Source organism: Cajanus cajan, chromosome 8 (assembly GCF_000230855.2).
Source record: "Cajanus cajan strain Asha chromosome 8, NIPB_CcT2T_4, whole genome shotgun sequence".
NCBI classification, from domain to species: domain Eukaryota; kingdom Viridiplantae; phylum Streptophyta; class Magnoliopsida; order Fabales; family Fabaceae; genus Cajanus; species Cajanus cajan.
The window spans coordinates 786,166-803,253 of NC_138524.1; the positions used below are offsets into that span (position 1 = coordinate 786,166).

At 30.7% G+C, this 17,088-nt stretch overlaps 1 long non-coding RNA gene across 2 annotated transcripts; it reads left to right on the forward strand.

Moving 5' to 3' along the window:
- Positions 1-2,364: 2,364 nt before the first annotated feature.
- LOC109798672 (uncharacterized) lies at positions 2,365-12,676 on the forward strand. Of its 2 annotated transcripts, XR_003804098.2 has the most exons (3): positions 2,365-2,595; positions 11,907-11,993; positions 12,079-12,676. It is a non-coding gene; the product is annotated as an uncharacterized LOC109798672 (long non-coding RNA). The 2 variants fall into 2 exon arrangements; XR_014428667.1 differs by lacking the exon at positions 2,365-2,595 and having other exon boundaries at positions 8,266-11,993.
- Positions 12,677-17,088: the final 4,412 nt, after the last annotated feature.

The following is a 17,088-nucleotide window of genomic DNA, read 5'->3' on the forward strand; positions in this document are numbered from 1 at the left end:
TTTAGTCTTTCATTTTTATCTCTAGTTAATATTTTGATCTTTAGTGTCAAAACTTTGCCTATGAAAAAAAAGATTAAAACTAAATTAAAAAGAATTATTTAAAGACAAAAAATTAAAATTGGTAAAAATTCAGACAATAAAAACATATTTCATCATAATTTAAGAATGACATAGTTAAATCAAACAACAACTCTTTGAATATTTAAGTAGAACTAGTAAAGAACTCTAACAAAATTAAGATAACTTGTTGGTTCACTTGTGACTTACTCGGAATTTTCTTGTTTTTATGTATATTTTTATAATAATTTATTATTAAATGTATTTTTATTATTTATCTTAAAAGATAATTCAATTATCTGCTACATTAATATCATAATATGCTCAAGTGTCAAAAGACAAAATATTAAAATAGGCTCATATAAATGTAAATAATAAAAAAATATATATAACAATTTTTTGACATAAATGTAAGTAAATTCTTATAGAAAATTTAAAAAGTTTTTTATTCTAATTTTATTAATAATTTTTGACAAATAATAATTTTTATTTAAATTAATTAAGCTAAATTACCAAGTTATCATTCATTAAAAAAATTGTGTAATTATCATAATAAATAAAATATTAAAATGTTTTAAAATTTGTGTACACGAAAATGATGAGTTCCTTTTATATATTATAAATATATATGTTGTATAAAATTTTTATCTCCATGTAAAATTATTGTTATTAAAACACTCATATATATATATATATATATATATATATATATATATATAAATTATCTTTAAGAGGGAGAAATGTACTACACTGCACAAAAAGTAATTTTATCCATCTTTTTAAAAATATTTCTTATATTATATTTGAAATATTCTAAATAAATAATGACGAAATTAATGAAAAAAAGTAGATAAAATTATAATTGTTAAATTTAAGATCATAAATAATTTAAAATTAATGTAATTAAAGTTTTATGTAGTCTAATGTGTTATTATATTATGTAATAAATAAAATTTGTATATGAAAATTTGTTAGAGATTTTTTTTTGAATACTATTTTATAAAGTTCTATAGATAATACATATATATTTTGTTCTCTGAAAAGTTTTTTAATATGATTTTATTAATGTGTTATATTTTAATATTATGTCAATTTTTAACATAATAATAAATATTTTTAATAATTAAATTTAAGCGAATTTTATAATTTTTAACTTTAAAACTGTAATAATTTAAAATAATTTCATTAATGTTTTATGATGCTGTTAGCATTTTTATATTAATATTATTTTGCGGTTACAGTTTATACGATTGTGTAACTATTTCCAATTGAGTTACTGCATTTTCTATATTAATATTATGTCAAAATATGTACATTAAAAATATTAATATTTTTTAACATGATTTATTATTTATAAATTAATAATAAACATGATTATTGATAATTTTAAATTTATACTTCATGATATCAATATTTTTTTTATTAACGTATTATTATATAACTAATATAATTTTAATTTATTTTTATTTAAAAAAATCATGGATCAAATAATTTATTTTTTAAAATTGTCTATAATATGAATTTTTGGTTAAAATATATTAACAACTAATATAAATATATTTATACAAATTCTTAATCTAATAATTAATTATTTTATAATTAATGTTTTTGTGTTACTATTACAGTATTTATTTATTAACATGTTATTATATAATTAATATAATTTTAATTGTATTGTAAAGTCATGTGAATACTCGAGTTATAAGAGTTTTTTTTAAGAAAATTTTGGAAGAAAGTTTTTAAAGAAAGAAATTGTTTCTTTTAAATTTTTTATAGAGTGATTTATTATTTATAAATTAATTATTAATAATTCTAGATGTATACTTTATGTATTGATAAAATTTTCTGTATTAGGTTATTATATAATTAATATAATTTGAATTTTATTAAAAAAATTCATGAATTAAATTATTTATATTTTAAAATTTTCCCTAACATAATTTTTTCGGCTAAAAGATATTAACAACTAATGTAAATATATATTTACACAAACTTTTAATGTAATTATTATTATTTTTATAATTAATATTTTATGATATCTTATATTGTTTTATTTATTAATGTATTATTATATAATTAATATAATTTTAATTTTATAGTAAAAGTTATAGAAGTTTTTTTTATAAAGAATTTGCAGAGAAGAAATTGTTGCTTTATATTATTTATGAATATATTATTCTTTTTAAAAGACCTGATAATTACCATATACCAAATTTAGTGATGTTTTCACTAATTTCTCGGGACGATTACTTTTCCAAATCACAAATCACAGCCCAAAACACTGATTTCACTATAACATTTCCCTTTTTATACATCAAAAGAAAATATCTAAGATATCTCTCTCCCATCCAAATCGCGTTTTGTTCAAAGCATCTACAAGATACGAAAACGCATCCTAAGATCACCCGGTATTCAAATTCTGAGTTCCACCAAAAGAGAGAAAGAGACATTCATCATTCAACAAACATGTCCATTGTCATCGTCACCCTCTCATAACTAAACACTTCAATTCACCCATTCAGTTATTAACACAAACAGGTACAAATCATAACCCTAACCCTAATCCCAACCTCAACCTTAGTCTCACTCCTATGGTCTGAGTTGTGTTTAAAATCAAAACCCCTAACCCAAACGAAACGGTAATGGCGACGAAGTTACACTCTCCTAATCCAACTTCATTCTCTTCTCACCATCACTGACGGAACCCTCCTCCTCTCCGACGAGTTTCTTCTCAAAATCCTCGCCGCAATCGCCCGATTTCCAAACTCAGCGCAACACCAACTCCGTCGTCCGTCTCCTCTGTTCCCTCGCAACCTCTGATTGGAACTTTCTCCTCTCCGGAAGAACAACAGCAAAGTCTGCAAAATCTGCGATAAGTGCTTCTCCAATGGAAAAGTCATGGGAGGACACATGAGACCTCACTTTGCCAAATTACCAATTCCTCCAAAGCCTGAAACCAAGAATCAAGCACTAGATAACTCAGCCGAGTTGACCTGTCGTCCAAATCAATCTGCTTCCTCATAGACTTCTCAATCTCAAAAGAAATCAGCACAAAATTTTCCATCTTTCCATCTTTGAAGCGTAGCCTTTTTTCCTTCTCAACAAACACAAATAGAGAAAATGAATTTAGGCCTTACCCTAAAAACCCAACTCGCAAAAAAATGCCACAGCAAATTTATTGCCGCGACAAAGATGAAAGCTGATTTAGAAGAAGTGACTCCAAAACCAAACTCTCTTCCTGCAGAAGAAGCTGCTAGGTCTCTATTAATGCTTTCCAAGAACAAATGGCCAGAAAGCAAGGAGATCAAGAATCAAGAAGTGAAGGAAATGAGGGCAAAAGACAAAGATGGTAGAGATGACTTGCTTGTTCAAATTCCATCTCAAGCCAACTTCAAGTGTGATAAATATGGAAAAATATTTCAGTCTCATCAGGCTCTTGGTGGGCACAAAGCAAACCATAAGAAAAATGACGTGGCAAAAAAAGTGATGATGTGGGTGAGAAAGTGTTCGAGTATCCATACTGCTCAAAAGTATTTAAGTCTGTTCGTCCACTCGGTGGACACAAGAAGGTACACTTTTCATATAATAAGGCTAATGCTCAAAGTAGTGCTAATCAATTTGGTAGGAAGTTGGTAATAAATCTCAATTTTCCAGCTCCTATAGAAGATTAAGAAGTTAGCCATGTTGAAGAATAAAGACTTTTATCCTTAGTTAAACAATCGAGGTAAAACTTTACGGACTGAATGTACACACTGTATTTTTATATCAAAATGTTAAGAATTATATATTATATATGTTTTAAATCATTTTAAGAATTTGACATTATGGTTTATAAGGTAGCACTTTATTTTGATTATCATCAAGTGTTCTTGCCAATCATTTCTATCTTCTTAGTTTGTTAATTCTTATTGTTTAGCTCAACTATTTCTCCATGTCTCAATAAGCAGCAAAATATATATGTATTCTTTGTTTGGGCATGTGGGGGCATGATTCATATTTCATCAGCTCCAACTTTACATTTTGGCAAAGTTATTGAAAAAGTAGAAAGCCTGAGATAGATTTTACATATGATCAATACATAATCTTATAAGACTTATGCTGTGAATAATGCAAATGTCACTCCACAAGATTTGGCTTAGCCTAATGGATTTGCATGTTTAATAAAACTGTGAATAACACATACCATAAATTAGAAACAAATACAAGAGCAGACATTGTCTCCTTATATGATTTTGATAAAAAAATATATGTTCAAAATTCTTTGATTCTAAGAAGAAAACTTTAAGATTTAAACTATAAGTTGAACCATAGGAAAGCTAAATTGCCAAGCCACCCCTTGCTAAGTATTATTCAGATTCTTCAACCTTTCTACTTTGATAACAATTTGATTCTACACAATAAACTCTCTCTTCCCCTCAAATTTTCCATATAACAGAATCTCATCACACAAGCCACACACCCCCTCACTTCCTGCCACTCAGCATTCCCACCTAGGACCCTCCTATTCTTTATAGCACATAATGGTCTTGGGCAGTTGAGGTGCAAATTGCTCATGTGGACCCAAATTTAGCTCTAAGTTCCTGACAACTTAAAACACTGCCAGTATAGAAACGATTACAAGTTTTTTTTTTTCAAATTCGGGTATTTTTTAAATCTCATGCGACTATTATATTAGATTTGCATAATGACATTTTTAAAAGCACACTTAAGCCCCTTTTGCCGGGGAAGATAGAACTAGGGAGGAAAAAGAAATAGATGAGAATTCTTAAAAAAGAAAAAAAATATAAGTAAAGAGAAAAAAATATAGTGAAATGAAAATTAAGATGGTTTTATGAAAAAGAACTACAAGAAATGGATGAAAGATAATTTTTTAATCAATTAGCTTTAAAACAAATTAAAATACTAACTGAAATTAAAATTATATTTAAAATTACAAATTTATCTAACTGCTTTTTTTATGTATATTAAGTTGACATAATTAATTATATCAAGTAACATAATGGATTATGTGAACATTAGCCATGTATTTCCATCTGAGGCATATAATTGATTTGGGTTGAAAATATGATAATCATTTAGAAGGAAAATGAAAATCAAATTCATGGCAAGATAGTGTCACGTATTAGTACCTGTGAGGGACAACAAACCCAATGCAATGCACCGTAAGGTTGTCTTTGGATGAGTGTTGACTTTTGCACTATGTTGTCATCAACAATAACAAGCTTGCCACTTCTGTGCAAATCTACTCAAATTTGTGCAGAAATGGCCTCACACCATTTTTTTCACAGTTCCACAACAAAAAAAAACCCATTGCCACATGCATGACCACTAGCAAAATCCTATTCACATCATCTTCTACCTAGGTATTTATACTTGTAAACTTTCCTAATTTTAATGTTACATACAAGTCACTCTATTTACAATGACAAAACTTACCATACAAAGTGTCTGCTTAGGACTTGTATGTCTTGCTAGCCTTAATTTTGGACTTTGCATCCTTCCCATTGTTCCCCGACCCACTTTGGCTCCTGTTAGAATATATGAGGATTATTGACTCATTTCATGGGCTACAATATATAAGATTGGACACTATTCCAATTTAAAACTCTGTAGTGTTTTTGTTTTCAGTTAAGCTTGCTTTAGGTGATTCTAATAAGTTTTCTTCAAATAGGTCATAGTTGTCCTTATCCCCCAAGTTTAATTGACTATAGGTCTGCAAGTCATTCTAGTTTGATTGTGTTCTAACCAGGTTCTTACACAGAACTCATATGTTTACTATTTTTCAGATGTTCAGATTGTTCTTGGCTTATGAATTGAAAGTCCTCTTATGCGGGGAGGGGGAGGTGGAGTTCTTTATTTGGGGTATTTCAGCTTGACAGTGTTTTAAAGTTGTTAGGACCTTAGAGCTAGATTTGGGTCCAGATGAGCAATTTGCACCTCAACTGCCCAAGCCCATTATGTGCTAGAAAGAATAGGAGGATCCAAAGGGAGAATGTTGTGGCAGGAACTGAGGGTGTGTGTGACTTGTGCGATGGTATTCTGTTATATGTGAATTTTGAGGGGAAGGGAGAGGGTATTGAGGAGAACCAAATGGTTTGTTATGGGCAGAGAACTGAGTTCTCCGAAGGAGCTTATCTCTAGCAGTAAAAATTTCTCTTCCACTGTAATTCTTGTTTTCAGAAATAATACAAATCTTATTTTCCATTGTTGAGTTGTTTTCTTCATTAATTCTTGTTGTGAGATTTTGGTTCATATCATAAGTGTTTTAGTGTATTTAGATGGATTGTTTACACTCAGTAGCTCATGAAGTATAAATGTTACTTAAAAAATTTGGAAGAGGAGTATAAACAAAATCAGTGTCTATATTCATAACTTTACTATGTTAAGATGCTGAGTATGCATATTTTATACAACTTGAGTTTTATATTTTTAAAGATATAGACTCCGTTTCCGACATGACACCATACAGCCTTCTCTATTGCATGGATTTTGCTTTTTCCCCCTGTTTCTGCACAGTTTTGTCTGCTTCTCCTTTTTTCAGTCGCCTGGGTCCTATAGGGGGTACCGCACTTGTGCAGAAGCCCAACTCTCTTTTTTGTTTCTTTGAATTCATAGTGACACATCTAAACTGTTGGTGGTAGATCTGATGTTTCTTTTTGTCGTATCTATAGTTTCTAAGGTGTCTCTCTTATATCTAGTCTTTTTGCTAACAATGGATTCAAACAAACTATCAGAAATAGCGGCAGCTATCTAATTTCGAAACAAGGGATTAATTTATCAAAGCAGAAAGCTTGAAGAATCTAAATAATACTTATCAAAGGGGTGCTTGGTATTATAGCTTTCCTATGGTTCAACTCATAGTTTAAATGTTAATGTTTTCTTCTCAGAATCAAAGAATTTTGAACATATATTTGTATCAAAACTTCTATTGATATATAATACAAAATTTTTGTTTCTGATTGTTATATGAGTTAGTTACTAATGGTATGTGACATTTGCATTAAACTACTGGCAAGAACACTTCATGTTAATCAAAATAAAGTTCTCCCTTACATCTATAAATCCATAATGTCAAATTCTTAAAATGATTTGAAGCATGTATAATAATTATTAACATTCTGAAATAAAAATACGTTGTATACTTGTGTATTGAATTACTGATTAAATCTGTAAATTTTTACCTCCTCAATTGCTTAATTAAACATAAAAATACTTGTTCTTCAATATGGCTAACTTCTTAATCTTCTGTAGGGCTTGGAAAATTGAGATCTACTACTAACTTGTCACTAAATTGATTAGCAATAATTTGAGCATTAACAACATTAGTATTGGAAAAGTGTACCTTCTTGTGACCACTGAGTGCATGAGCAGACTTGAACACTTTGGAACACTATGAGCACTCAAACACTTTTTGATCTACAACATCACTCCTTTTGTCCTTTCCGTCAAAGTCACTACCTTGCTCATTTTTCTTATGGATTCCTTTGTGCTCACCAAGAGCTTGATGAGATTGAAATTTTTTTTCACACCTATCACATTTGAACTTGGTTGAGATTGAGTTTGAACAAGCAAGTCATCCTTACCATTTTTTCTGTCTTTTGTCTCTATTTTGTTGATTTTCTTCATTTCTCGTTTCTTTGTCTCTTTACTTTCTAGCCATTTATCCTTGGAAAACATTAATAGAGACCTGGCAGCTTCTTCTGCAGGAATAGAGTCTGGTTTTGGTCTCACTTGTTCTGATTCAGCTTTCATCTCGGCTGCTGCAATATATTTGCGGTGGCATTTGGATCTTGTGCGGGTTGGGTTTTTAGGGTAAGGCCTGGATTCAAAGATCGATAATTATGTGCCGATTTCTTTTGAGGATGAGAAGTATGTGAGGAAGCGGATTGAATTGGAAAATGGGTCAACTCAGCTGAGTTATCTAGTACTTCATCCATGGTTTCGGATTTTGGAGGAATTGGCAATTTGGCAAAGTGAGATCTCATGTGTCCTCCCATGGCTTTTCCGTTGGAGAAGCAATTATCCAGATTTTGCAGGCTTTGCTGTTGTTCTTCTCCATAGTTGCAAAAAACCCACAAATCTGAATACTTTCTCTCTCCTTTTTTGTGGATGAGTGTTTGTCAAACTCAGGAACTTAAAAAGGAGTAGGTGACAAGCCTTCCTTATACAAAAAGAACAAAATCGGAAAAAATAACAATAAATGTAGGCAATGCTAGCGTGTTCTCATCTCAACAGTGTTTGAGTTTATTCAATTTATTCGCAAACATTTAATGTGTTTGTACATTTTAATTAATGAGGATTTTATAGGAAAAAAATATAATTAAGTTATTTAAGATCCGAATTTTGCATCTGCATTTTATTTTATTTTTTCATAAAGTATAATAAATAAATTGCAAAGAGTTAAAAAAGAAGTATAAGAAATGTTAATTGGGGGTATGAGGAAAATGTTGACATTTTCATGTTTACCTATTTATTTTATGTACTCTTTTTTTCCCTTGAATTTTACTTAAATGATTTTTCTATACATTATTTTACTTGAAAAGATTATCAGTTGAGTTTCCATGGTCAACATTTCTTTAATTAGGTCAGATTTGGTAAATTTATACCTGAAGAGAATCTCCTTTGATTATGTGGTCTCTCCATCTATATCCATGTAAAATTGTATGTGTTTTATTTTCTTTTGCTTTCCATATTTTAACTTTGTCTCTATTTATTTGAGGAAAATATTTTCCTTTTCATGTCTACCTATTTTTTTTATCTATGCTCTTTTTACCTCTTTGGGGCTGCCTGAATTGCAAAGGGTGGTGGTTTAGTTCCCACATCGACTAAAAATGTGTCGTAAGTAGAGCTTATATAGCTTGGAAAATCCTCACATTTCAAACTTATTTTGTAGGGTTGAGTTAGATCTTCAGACCAATTTATAAGATGATATCAAAGTCTATCATAAATTCATTGTTAAGGCACTTGCATTTGGTGTGCTCCAGGCTGGTAGCTCTAGGCGTGAGGAGTGCTGTAAAGCTTCCTTAATTGTGGTCACTCCTAGCCTGCCTTAGTTATGGCCTCTTTAGGTGCTGCCTAAATTGTAGCCCCAAGGGTGGTGGTTTAATTCCATATATACTAGAGGTGACTTAAGTAGAGCTTATAAAGCTTGGACAGTCCTCACCTTAAAAGTACATTTTGTGAGGTTGAGTTAGGTCCTAAGCTCAATTTCTAAGATGGTATAAGAGTATACCATAGATCCATTGTTGGGCCACTTGCATTTGCCATGCTCTAGGCATGAGGGAGAGTGTTGGAAAGCCACCTTAAATGTGGTCACTCCTAGCCTGCCTTAGTTGTGGCCTCCTTAGTGGCTGCCTAAATTGTAGTCTCAAGGGTGGTGGTTTAAATCCATATCTACTAGAGATACAACTTAAGTAGAGCTTTTAAAGCTTGGATAGTCTCTATCTTACAAGTCGATTTTGTAGGGTTGAGTTAGGTTCTAAACTCGATTTTTAAGATGGTATCAAAGTCTACCAACCATATATCCTTTGTTGGGTCATTCTGTTAAACTTTCAGAGAAAAAAGAAAGAGAACACAAATACTAATCTATTGATGTGAATCGATCGTGATTTGCTGGAACATTACAGTAGCTATTTATATTCTAATATGCTATAACTATCTTATAACTGTTGACCTATCATCTAACCAAATACACCACTGTTAGTTAGCGAATAGAAGGTTCTAGACAGTAGGTGCAGTACATTGGTCTCATATATATACTCCAGCACTTCCTGCAAGCTCAAGTGGGGTGTGAAGGATCACACACACTGAACTTGGACTGAAGAATCTCAAAATTGGAAATAGAAAGAGCCTTGGTGAATAGAGCAGCACACTGATCAGAAACAGGAACATGTTGAATTTGAAGTTGTTTGTAGAGAACTTTCCTGTGAACATAAAAGAGATCCAACTCCATGTGTTTAGTCCATGAATGTAGTCAGAATTGTATGCCAATGAAATGGTGCTCAAGTTTTGGTTGAAATTGACACAACTTTGCATGAGTATGAGAGTAGAAGTTGTTGTGGATCTTTCTTGTCCCATAACTGCCAATAATTTGTGCCTCCAATAACTTGTGTAAGCATTGCACTGGAAATGGAGGATTGTAGCCATGAGAGGAGAAGCCGATGTTGTTGCTCCCAAATGCTGTAAGCATGAAAGACATGGTCTGCATCTCAATTGAGAGGAACTTCGGTGGTACAATAGGGTCCACCAAAAAATTGGTGAAGTGCATGGCCTTTGATTTGATCACTGGCAAGAAAATTTTTGTAGCCCAATTTCTTAGATATTACATTTGAGATGGTTTTCGGAGTAGCCAATGAAAGAGCAAGTATCAGATTTCAGATGCAAGCCTTTGGTGGCTGTTGTCGATCAAGAAGCCTAACTCTTGATGCCATGTTTAAACTTTTACAGAAAAAGAGAGAAAATGAATTTCTGGTCTATTGATTGAACTGATTATAATTTGGTAGTTCGATATACCAGCTATTTTTATGTCGTAACTAACTCAACACATAACTGTCACCTGTCATCTAACCATATACCTCATGTTAGTTAAGGAATGAAAAGTTCTTAGACTTAACTGCAGTACATTGGTCTCCTACGCACTAACATTTTAATAGGATGGATCCTGAAGAATCAAGGCTCCAGACTCTTGTTCCAAACTAGAATATAAATGAGTGGTACTAACATCTAAAAATGGTTTGAGTCTAGTGATTGTCAACATTTCTGTATTTATAGGTTATTTTGTAATTTTTAAATGATAAGACTTGTGAAGTGATTTATATTATTGGTGAATTAGGATTAAATTTTTTCTTCTCACATCCTTTGCTACGACTATTTGTTACTCTCTTTTTTTTTTTATTGAAAGAAAGAACCAAGCTAACATCTTAGTTCGCATTGCTGAATGCTGACAGATTTGCTAATGAAAATACCCAATATAATGTTTTTACATAGTTCTTTGTTTATTTTAATCTCTTCTAGTAATGCTGTCATGCAAGTTGAAATTCAAAGTGAAGGAGAGGATTTTTTCAAGCCTGACATATATGGTGATGTTATCATTGTAAGATGTAGGATATCTGAATCAACAAGTTCTACAACACTAAAAGACCACCAAAGTGTGTTTCCTGTGTTTATAGTTGTTTTCAGTTCTAAGTTTTTTATTGCTATAATATGTTAGTTGACAACTGATTAATTTTCAAAAGATATAGAGCCCATTAGTTTAATTACAATGTCAAATATGTGGCTTAAATGTGGTTAATTGTCCACCTGGTGGAAAATTTGCAATGGGATGATTATGTTAGAGTAATTTATCAACCCCTTGGATAATACTTCTTATAAATTGTAGTCAAGGATGCTTTATTTATTCACTATGATGTTCTATATCTGGGTTTCTTGACAGGAAGGGAAGTTCTCAGTCGGAAAGCAGATCTTCTAGAAATTGTTGAAACACTGCTTTTTTGAATGTTCTATCTCATATCAATGTGACATCTTTTGAACTTGTTATACTTTGCTGCATTTTAGCTTGATGATTTTTTTAGAAGGTATTAATTTTGGTAGACTCAGTTTCTTAGTTATATCTATGAAGGTGGATGTATGGCAGAACTAATGTACTTTTGAGTTGTGTGTAGCTCATGATTAGTGATATATTCTTAATTGAATTCATTGAGTAAATTACTTTGTTGCATATGTATGGCTAAATATTGCATTTCCTATTACTGCCTTAACCTAATATCAGATAATTCTTCAGCAATGGTTTTACTTCCTTTTTCAGTGATTCTTTTTTCTTGCGAATTTTCTTGAATCTATTTATGTTGCAGATTAATGTGGAGATTCCTTGTGTAATTACGAGTCAAGACAAAAGCAGAGAATTTTTGCATTCTGGGAATAACAAAGATAAATTTAAGGTTGTCTCTTCTTGTTGATGTTATTGTTTCAATAAACCTTTTTAAGAAGCAATGCTGACACTTTATTAAACGGTTTTTTTACAAGGCCACGCATCTTCAGCAAGTCAATGATCTTAGGAAAAGCATTTCCAAGGAAATAATTGCTGCACACGATATAGTTGAAGAATTAGAGACTGCAATAAGGCCCGTAGAGAAGGAGCTTAACGAGCTGCAAGTTAAAATTAGAACTATGGAACATGTTGAACAAATATCCATACAGGTTCAACTATTAATGAAGAAACTTGCATGGTCATGGATTTATGGTGTGGACAATCAACTAGAGGAACAAAATATAAAGATTGAAAAGTTGAAGAATCTGATACCTACCTTCCAGGCTAAGATTGATCAACAACTGATATGTTAGCCTATGCGCTTATCTCTTGGGGAAGTTTTCATCAATTAATACTTAATACGATATGAACTTTCCTTTGTGGCTTGAGAATATCACATTCCATACTGTATTCTTAACATGAAACAAATATTGTATACAGTAGAAAATGAAAGCTAGGAATTTCATCGGGTGTTTGTTTATGATGCTCATTTTGGCAAGAACTGCTAGTGCCTTGTGCATTGAATACTTGAAATCTGGACAAGTTCATAATGGCAAATTATTAAATGTATTTCAAGGGGGATAAGTTGTGACATATGTTTTGGTCTTGCTAAATATTTGACTAGTCGTAGTATGGTAATTTATTTGGTTTCCATTTTCATTGATAGAAGTGTTTGTTGGGACTCTAAATGAGGATATGGCCCCAATTGGTCAGATTACACAGCAGCAGGCATCAGGCCACTGCGTGGAGAGTCTATGTTGGGAAGAATTAGAAGAGGTAGAGAAAGAATGATGAGGTGGCAGAGAAAGGGTGAGAAAATTATGTGAAGGGAGAGAGTGGTAATTTATTTGGTTTCCATTTTCATTGATAGAAGTGTTTGTTGGGACTCTAAATGAGGATATGGCCCCAATTGGTCAGATTACACAGCAGCAGGCATCAGGCCACTGCGTGGAGAGTCTATGTTGGGAAGAATTAGAAGAGGTAGAGAAAGAATGATGAGGTGGCAGAGAAAGGGTGAGAAAATTATGTGAAGGGAGAGAGGGTGTGAATAGAGAATTAATTTCAATTAGAATCTTGACTGTTGTGTTGTGTAATTGTTCAGCATGGTGAGGTAAAGAAGATGCAAATGGCCGCTCCATGTACTTGAATCGTTTGTTTATGGCATCTGGAATCCCTATGAAAATGTATTCTTTTATCCAACATCTCATAATTATATACTCTTTTATTTTGTTGTCAGGGCATGTTTATTTTTTGAATCACATTTTATTTATGTAGTGTAAATAGACAAAATTATGTTTGAAGTTGTTCCTCCTCAAAATATATGTATTCCAGGAAAGTGCTTCGCATTGATAACATTTGCTTTTCAAATGGGAAGTTATTCTCTACCTCCACCGCACTGGACCAGAGAATGTTTAGAGTATGAATTTTTATAACTTCTTATATCTAATTTAATTTTTAAATAAAAATAATTTTGTACTACAATATAAATTATTTATTATAAATTTAAAATATAATTTATGTGCTTAAAGTATTTGTTTATACAAATTTTAAACATGATTTATATAATTAAATATAAGATTTATTTTATATATAATTTATTATAAATTTTATTTACAATAAATATTTAGTCTCTACATTTTAAGAATTTTTTACTCAAATATACTAAAAAAAAAATTACCCACATATCAACTGTGCAAATTTATTTTCCCAACTAGCACTATTTACCATTCTGAAACCACAATGGGCCGTTCCAGATTAAAAAATAACACATGGAGAATGGATCAGAATGGGCCGTTCCAAATTCAAAATTAGCACACAAAAAGTAGATCCAAAATGGGTCGTTCTGAATCTGAAATGGGTCATTCTGACCTACAAATTCATATCATTTTTTTTTATTTTCACTTATCAAATACCAAAACTCAAACATCAAGTGATTAAATTTATTAAATATTAACATTATAAATATAACTAAATAAATTTATTAAAATTCATTACAATAATAAAAATTAATGGTGGCAGAAAATGAATTCATGACCAATATTTGGATATGTCTTCCTAGTGTGACCAGGAGTGTGACAATAGGAACAATTTTTTACACGATTATATTGTTCTCTAATGTCCATCTCTGTTCTAATCCTGCTGAACTTTGACCTGCTGGACGATTTACAGTAAGGCTAAATGAAATGTGGTATGATTGCGACAAGTTCCAGAAATTTCATATCCCTTGCTCGCATGACCCTCTGGAGATTTACGATAAGGTTAAATGAAATGTGGTATGATTGCAGCAAGTTCCAAAAAGTTCATATCCCTTGCTCGCATGACCCGCTGGGAAGCTAAATATAATGTGGTGCGATTGCGGTAAGTTCCAGAAAGTTCATATCCCTTGCTCGCATGGTCACACCCCTGGTCACACTAGGAAGACAAATCCAAATATTGGTCATGAATTCAGTTTCAGCTACCATTGATCTTTATTGTTGTATTGAATTTTAATAAATTTATTTAGTTATATTTATAATGTTAATATTCAATAAATTTAATTATTTGATGTTAGCTTCTGAGTTTTGGTATTTGATAAGTAAAAATCGAACAAATTTTTTTATTTATAGGCCAGAACGGTCGTCCCGGATTCAGAACGGCCCGTTCTGGTTCCACTTTTTATGTGCTAATTTTAAATCCAGAATGGTCCATTCTAATTCATTCGTCATGTGTTATTTTTTAATCTAGAACGACCCGTTCTGAACCTGAATAGTAAATGATGCTAGTTGGAGAAATAAATTTGCACAGATGCTATTTAGGTAATTTTTTTTTAAATAGTATTATTTGTGTAAAAAACTCACATTTTAAAGTACTAGAAAATACTAGTTGAATATAAATGAAAGAGCGAAATAGTTTTATAAATTATTGAGTAAAATGTTATGTCTGCATTCCGTTAAGATTCATTATATTATCTTATTTCAAACAATTTAATTAATGATAGTTATTGATCATTTATTTTTGTTAAGTCAATCATCTAACCTCAAATATTAGTGTGGTAATGACCATAAAAATTAGTGTGGTCGAACAATACTGCTCTAAATATTCCTATCAGCAAATTGGTTATTTAAATATTTTTTATTTCATTAATATTTTTAAGAAAAATGAAAATAGTAACATAATAGAAAAAATGATAGGTATTTCATATTTTGGAAGAATTAAATTAATGATTTTTTAAATAATTAGAAAATAAAGACTTAAATAATCTAGTTTAACTTTTCATTTATATAATATATAATAAAAAGTTAAAATGAAACTTCACCATATTATTGTTGTATCAAATTGGCGGACGCAAGTCGTATAAACCTGGAACCTGAAACACTGAACAACGGCGTTAGTAAAATTCTCCCTGAGGCGTGTGATGGCACTGACCTTAAGGACTTATTCGCGGTATACGCGCAAGCCCCCCAGGATACAACAGGGTCGTCTCAGTAACAAGGAGCAGAACTGGCAGTCGAAGACTATGAGAACTCAGAGAGAGGTAGAGAAAAGCATTCAGGTTCCTCTTAATTAAAATTGTCGTGTCCTGTATGTATAGAGTCTCAAAAACCCTAATAGGATCTGACCGTTTAAAGTAATTAACCCGAATTAATTAAAATAATAAATCTGGATAATTAAAGAAAATTAATTCGGATTTGTAACGGTAAGATTTTAATGACAGAATCAAATTTCAATTTGAAATATGAAAAACTATCTTTTCCAGATAAGGTTTCCTTAATTAATTAAATTAATTTAATGTAATCAAAATAACAATATTTCTAGATCTCATTTTATTTTGGAATATCATATATGAACAACAATTATATATTAAAGAGTAAACACTCAAATTAGTTGATGAATTTGAAAAACGTTATCATATTAGTATTTGAAATCAACAAATTGTTAAATATGTTCATAAAAGTGCAACATTCCCAATCATGTTAGTTCAAAAATTTAAAAATATGTGTAATTAAAATGATAATATTAATATATATTCAAGGACTAAAAAAATAATAAATAATTAAATTTATTGACTTATTTGACACTTTAAGAACTTATTTGACAATTTCTTAATTTTAAAGATTAATATGATGGTGTTATACAAATTCAGAGACTAAATTAGGTGTTTACTTAGCCATTAAATATACTTAAGTACATAAATATAGTAAAAACTTAAGTATCTCTTTTTTTTAACCACAATATTAGTATGAAGTATTCATTATCGAAAGCATGATTAATTTTCGTCTAGGATCGTGAACGCATATAAAGTATATATTCTCCTCCTAACATAGTATATTATGTACCTAAGATTAAGATTTGAACATTGAATAAAGACACACAAGATGTTACCACTTGTATAAATCAATATTGATATGTTTTAAGTTAGATGCTAAGTATTGTATGACTTTTTATTTATTTATTTGAAGTTATCCATTTTGATCTTTGAAAGAAATACATGTTCTTTCTCTTAATATTAAATAGGGTAAAACGTCATTTAGGCTCCTAAAAGTGTATATTGCTAGCACTTTAGTCTTTGATAACAAGGAAATTATGTATAAGTCATTAAAAGTTCTAGTTGTTTCATTTATGTTCCTAAAAATAACTACTTATTATCATTTTAATCCCTAAATATACATTAATATTATCATTTAAGTCACATTTTTTTTAAATTTTTCACTAAAGTGTGATGGAATCAAAGGGGTGAATGATTGCCCATTCCATTATCCTTGAGTCCTAACTTCTTTGATCTTCATCCATGATTTCAAGTTGATAAGAAAATAAACAAAATATGATGTAGAGCCAAGGAATGGGGGTGTGCCACCTTCAAAGGAAGGATAAACAAGAATGGAAGATCTTGCCACAATGAAAAATTTCTTGATGAAAGATTATAAATAGTACGAATTTCAAAGAGAGAACAAGACTTTTGGGAGACAAAATTTCTTAATTCAAACTCAAATATACTCCAAAAGTAATGCATAAAATGAAGGGAAAAA